Raw genomic sequence first — 6,000 nt, forward strand, 5'->3', positions numbered from 1 at the left:
CAGCTGTATTATATGTAATGGAATCTAGGTGAAAATCAGATGATGAAGGAAGCTATTGCGTGGGCTAAACCAACATCAACAAACATGCAGTTTATATTTATTAGGAACCAGTAGCCTCACCGAGGTACTTGGAGAGACACAAAGTAATGGCAGAAATGTGGCAATCTCAACCAATATTCAAATGCATTCTACCCATTGACCTAAGACTGGTTCCTCAGTGTTGTTGATGATGATGGACTGCATTCATATTGCTCAGTTTCTCCCATTACCAAGAATAGGCTACAAACATTTAATGAAAATAATAACTTCCTATCGGGAATCTCTGCCTCAAGTATTTGCAAGGATGTGATGAATGTGTGTTGTCATCCTGGTGTGCATGGAGATGGTGCTTTCCATTGACCAGTTATGTATCTGCAGGGAAGCCAGATCTTAGGGGTCATCCCTTTACACGTAGAGGAGGTTGTAGGTGGGGATGAAAGCTGGGATATAAGCATAGGTGTGCACAAGGGGGGTGCCTGGTGCGCACAGGCACCCCCTAATGTCTGGCACCCCAATCTCACATGCCTGATGCAGCAATCACCGAGCAGGCAGATTACTGTCCCCTCTGCGCTGCACCCTGTCAGGACTGTATTACTGACCGGACGCCTGGGTTAATCAAGGGTGCCACTGCCACCGGCTTTCAAACTCCCAGTTCCACCTTCACGTACAAAAACAGTGTGATGTGACGTGATTACGTCATGCTGCTCGCAAGCCCACCCGTCACATGCCCACCTCTCTCCTTCTATGCTATGCCAACACCAGCCACTGATGAGGAGCAGCATGCAGCCAGCGTTCCTCTTAGGAAGACAATTTCAATACTGGCAGGCGGTCGGCAGCAACATTGACACGTCACTCGTTTTTCCAGCAGCGGCAATACTAGTCTGCGACTGTCAGTGAGTGACTGACTTGTAAGTAAGCTGCTGCAGCTTGCAGGGGAAAGAGAGGGGGAGCCAGACCAGGCTGAGGAGGAGCAGTGTAATTGCAGCGATTGCCATCAGGGGTGTTTGTTTGGTGCACATCACAACATCTGACAATGAATCTGCTTTATTAGGATTGGTACAAGGGTGGATATTTTATATGCATTGACCATCAATAGATGGTGCTAGACACGCCCAAAAGGCGGTGCTAGACACACCCCTCCGACGGTGCACCCCCTAATAAAATGTGCTGCGCACACGCCAGTGGCTATAAGCTGATAGGTCTTGTTTCTGATTACTGAACAGGCCTCCCAGATCCCGCGGGATGATCAGGTAGACATACATTTTGCAGGCCACATGTCATTTCAGGCACATAGGCCATTTATAAATAGCTATACATCACATTTGTTTATGACTACAATGAGTATAAACCTCAGATTTGATGGTCAATAAATCTATGGACAGAAACCTTGGCAGCAAAATGTTTCCTATACTGTGGTATCTTGGAAGCAAGAATATAATATCAGTATGGCCTGATGGCTGCTTGATGTGAGTCTCTGATACAGGAAGTGGATAACCCACCTTCCAGTAAATGTACTGCATTCCCATCTGAGCTGCGGAGATCCAGGCAGGTGACAATATAGTATGTGATCTACTTCAGAACAATGTACGCAAATAAACGTGTGTGATTTGTTTAATGTACACAACAGACAGGAAACTGGAGTAAGATTTCAATATTGATACAGAGGTGCATTAGCTGCCAGCTCCTTCCTATTGATGCAATCAATTAGCACATTGTGCTCAAAGAGACGGATATCCACAGTGCGTCAGGCATCTGCAGAGTCAGGGAGAATTGGCAAGTTTGAAATGGGAAAATATGTATATATCTAATAATAGAATTGGAGGAGGGGTAAGAGCTACTGTGGGGCATTTATATTATGGGATATTCCCACCCTTGGTGCCTGCATTGAAAACTCAGCTCTGGGCTCAGCCAGCAAACAGACCTTTATTTCCTCATCACTGTCAGAAGCTTGTAATTACAGGATATGCAGCAGCTGTTGTCTGATGTGTGGGGTTAAGGAAAATGGGGTAAAATAAAAATACACATGGGGTGTAAAAATTGCTGCACATCACATACATTATATCATTTAAATGTACAGCCAAACATTCTCAGCGTTAACGCTGTTATCATTTAACTATATTATCTAAACATTTTAGTATCAATTTATATACAGTATCAAAAATACATTAGCCTCATAACAATAGCTGAACACTAACATTATTTAAATGCATGAACCTGCTAAGATAGTATCATTACAAAGTCAAACACTGTATCAATTAAAATCACAGATGAATGCACGGTATCATTCCAACATTTTGACCTCCTTTCCAGATCACTAAACACTTCCAACAGTTCCATTATATAGAATACAGTCACTCTGCAATTAATGAGACAAACATTTAATTAGCATGACTTAAACAGCCTCTTTTGTTAATAAGAATGGAAAGCAATAGATACAACACACATACAGTAGATTGATTTCTATGTGTGCACAGATCTGTGGCAACATGAGGCTAATAGTTAATAGATTTGCAGTGGAAGTTGAGAAAAGATGCTTACTAGATACCATGTTAATGAGCCTTTGAGGGGTGCCTGCTCCTCTTCTTGGATTTATGATGGGGAAGGTGGATCCCCAGATATGAGGCAGGATTTAGGAGCTGCCTGTGTGTCCATCCCAGAACTGCTGCTCGCTGCACAAAGGACAGAGCAGAACCCCTCTCCAGGCATAGCCACGCCCACCAGGCACATCCCTGGGAGGAGCTACAGCTCTATCACATGACGTCATTCACCCACAGATGAACGATGTTTGTCGCTCATTAACTGCTTAGTTGCTGGTGTTCATGTTAAGGACACCTGCCATGTCCGTATTACAGAAGCAGGCATGGTAGGTCTGGATGCAATAGACATGTATTTCTGCATCTAGCCTCAGTAATGTTGCATACAGTACAGTATTTAGAAAACTTACTTTATACAGCAATTATTCGCATTTGATGAATTACAGTGAACATGCTAGGGTGTCAGATCAGAGACCAGATATATATTGTAATGGTACTTATTGTCAGTAAGGATTATTTAATAACAGTCTTATTGGGGAAAATGAGCACTGAACCATAGCAACCAGTCAGACACTTACCTCATAACTAAGCTAAAAAGCAATGTTAGTAGGTAACTCCAAAGGGCAGATTCAATTACTTGCTGCATTTACTGCGCTGGTAAAGCTTCAGGTTTAATGGCCAGGGGCTATACAATTATTCTGCATTTACCCTGCGTGGTAAACCTATGGGTTACGCGTGTTAACCTATTGATTACATGTTAAGTACTGGTATCTATGGTTTGCCTTGCGCCTTACGTGCCAGAGGGTGCAACATGGAGGCTGCAAAGAAAAATTTGCAGTAAGGGCTAATTCAGGTTGTATTGCAAATCACTATCCAACCGGAATTTTTACGTTTGCCCCGCGGGCGCATGCGCAGCGCCCATCCTGCGCATGCGCCCGCACTTTTTTTTGGGGGGGGCACAGAAAATGCGATTGCCTCTGCCTGTCAATCAGACAAAGACCGTCGTGGGGTGGGGGGGCGGCAATGCTCCACTTCCAAGGTGGAGACGGAGCATTGCGGGGGTGGCGTGAATGGGGCCGGAGGCAGCCAAATGGCGGCGTGATCACGGCAGCTGCGTAACATCACATGCAGCTGCCGTGATGGAGAACATGGTGACGGACCACCTGCGGGTGCAGGGAGGCTTCCTGAGTTTCTGCTTGTTGAACGGGGGGAGGCGCCGGTCAGCATGCTGGGTGGCCTTGCCTAGCGATGGGCGACCCCCAGCATGCGCTCCAATGGATTGCAAATTCTGCTAAAGAGCAGAACTTTCTATCCTTACTGAATTAAGCCCTAAGTCCACTCTCTGAGGCTTAACGCATGTGAGGTAGTGACCATTAAATGAATTGCTCAGGGATACTTTTAACTGCTGCAAACACCTATGGCTAATTGAATTTTCTCTAGTGTTCATTAATATGATATGGTGTGTGTGTGTGTGTGTGTGTGTGTGTGTGTGTGTGTGTGTGTGTGTGTGTGTGTACTAGCTGAATACCCGTGCTTCGCTACGGGATGAGGATGGTAGATTAGAATTATAGATGTTCGTTAATTGACGTTGGTTGGAGATGTAGTATATAGGCATAGCTTGCTTCCCTGACCCACTTTGAGTAGTGGCAGCACATTATGCCTCTCCTGATATACTCTGTGCTGCTGGGGGACCCTCCTACTTCCACTATATAACTCTCAGTGTGTGGGTTCATGCTACCTCCATTCCCCTCCTGACATCATGTCACTGCCACTGTCACATGAAGCCCTGTCGTCATGTTCTGATATAGTCTATGCTGCTGGCCCACCCCTAGGGGTGCTAGGGTTGTGTTACCCCCACAGTGTTTGTTCCCAGATTGTAAGCCATATGTGTACCAAGTTTGGTGTAAATTGCTTAAGGCATTCCAGAGTTATGCTGGAACATACATATATACATACATACATACATACATACATACATACCAGTGATGTGCGGTGAGGTTAATGGCTGGGGAGGCACTGACTTCACCAGTACATCCCCAGCAGCACAAGAACACAAACCTCAGCTCACTTTTTAGGAACAGCAGATACATTAGAGTACATGGGGGTGGCCTAGTACTGCACAGTAGGCAGGTAGAGCCCCCTTTTACAGATTACGGCAGGCAGAGTCCCCATTTTTACACATTACGGCAGGCAGAGTCCCCCTTTTTTGCACATTACAGCAACAGAGTCATCTGGTTTTCCACATTTCAGCAACAGAGTCCCCCTTTTTTATACATTACGGCAGAATGCAGAGTCCCCCTTTTTACACATTACAGCAACAGAGTCCCTCTTTTCTGTTTTACACATTACAGCTATAGAGCCTTCCTTTTTACACATTAAGCAGGCAGAGTCCCCTTTTACACATTACGGCAAGCAGAATCCCCATTTTTACACATTACAGCAACAGAGACCCCATTTTACACATTACGGCAGGCAAAGTCCCCATTTTTACACATTACGGCAGACAGCGTCCCCCTTTTACACATTACGGCAGGCAAAGTCCCCATTTTTCAACATCACAGCAACAGAGTCCCCCTTTTACACATTATGCAGCAGAGTCCCTCTATCTTTCTTTTTTTATACATTATGGCAGCTGGGAGAGAGGTCTTCAGCCCTCACAGAGGTAACCCCTTCTCCGTGTATGCGTTCAGCATGAAGCGGGCAAAGAGGGAAAGGGAGGCGGGCGGGGGTGATGGCTGCTGAGTTCATTACCTGTCCGCGCTGTGGGGAGGAACAGGGGTGCCGTACTCACCACAAGCGCCTCAGGATCGCGCCCGGCTGTTGGCTCACGACTATCCCTGCATTCACTTGAAAGAGCCCACCGGATGCGCCTATACAGGACACAGACACCCGGAGATGCGTCTGAGGATGCTGCCTGGACGAGGCTGAAGGAGGAGGAGAGCACCGGCCGCCGCTGCTGCACTTGCAGCTCTAGGCTACCCGGCGCCGGCTCCGGCCCGCTGATGCCGTCACGCCGCTGCACTTAGCTTTCTCCCCTCCTCGGTGCTGCCTGCGGCTACCACTGCACAGGGTCCTGGTGATGATCGCTGGCCGGCCGCGGGACTCTCCCACCGCCATCAGCAGGTGAGGACGGGAATGGGGGGAGAATGAAGGGAGGGGAGCAGCTTACTGTCCTGCCTGCTGCCAGCGCTGGATCCGCTGTCCAATCATTTCTGCCTTGCTGACAGGGAAAGCCCATCCCTGTCAGCGAGGCACTTCTGTAGGTGCCGCTTTCTTCACTTATTTCAATGGGCTTTTAAAGCCCAGTTCTTGGCACCACCCCCCGCTCGATCCCCGTTGCCGTTGTCTATGGGAGGCACTGCTGTCAGTGCCTCCCAAACGAATCTAATGAGTAAAAATTATTAGAATAGAATAAAGAAGATGCTTA

The 6,000-nt window shown here is 47.0% G+C and overlaps 1 protein-coding gene across 2 annotated transcripts in view; it reads right to left on the reverse strand.

The window, feature by feature from the left end:
- Window positions 1-2,774, reverse strand: part of TMEM169 (transmembrane protein 169) — a 43,726-nt gene extending 40,952 nt beyond the window's left edge. Inside the window, exon 1 of one of the 2 annotated variants that reach the window (XM_063933965.1) lies at window positions 2,585-2,774. The gene's annotated coding sequence lies outside the window, so the exon portion shown is untranslated. Of the gene's footprint in view, window positions 1-2,577 lie in introns of both variants that reach the window. The other variant, XM_063933964.1, reaches the window with a different exon arrangement.
- Window positions 2,775-6,000: the final 3,226 nt, after the last annotated feature.

This window comes from Pseudophryne corroboree, chromosome 7 (genome assembly GCF_028390025.1).
Source record: "Pseudophryne corroboree isolate aPseCor3 chromosome 7, aPseCor3.hap2, whole genome shotgun sequence".
Taxonomy (NCBI): Eukaryota; Metazoa; Chordata; class Amphibia; order Anura; family Myobatrachidae; genus Pseudophryne; species Pseudophryne corroboree.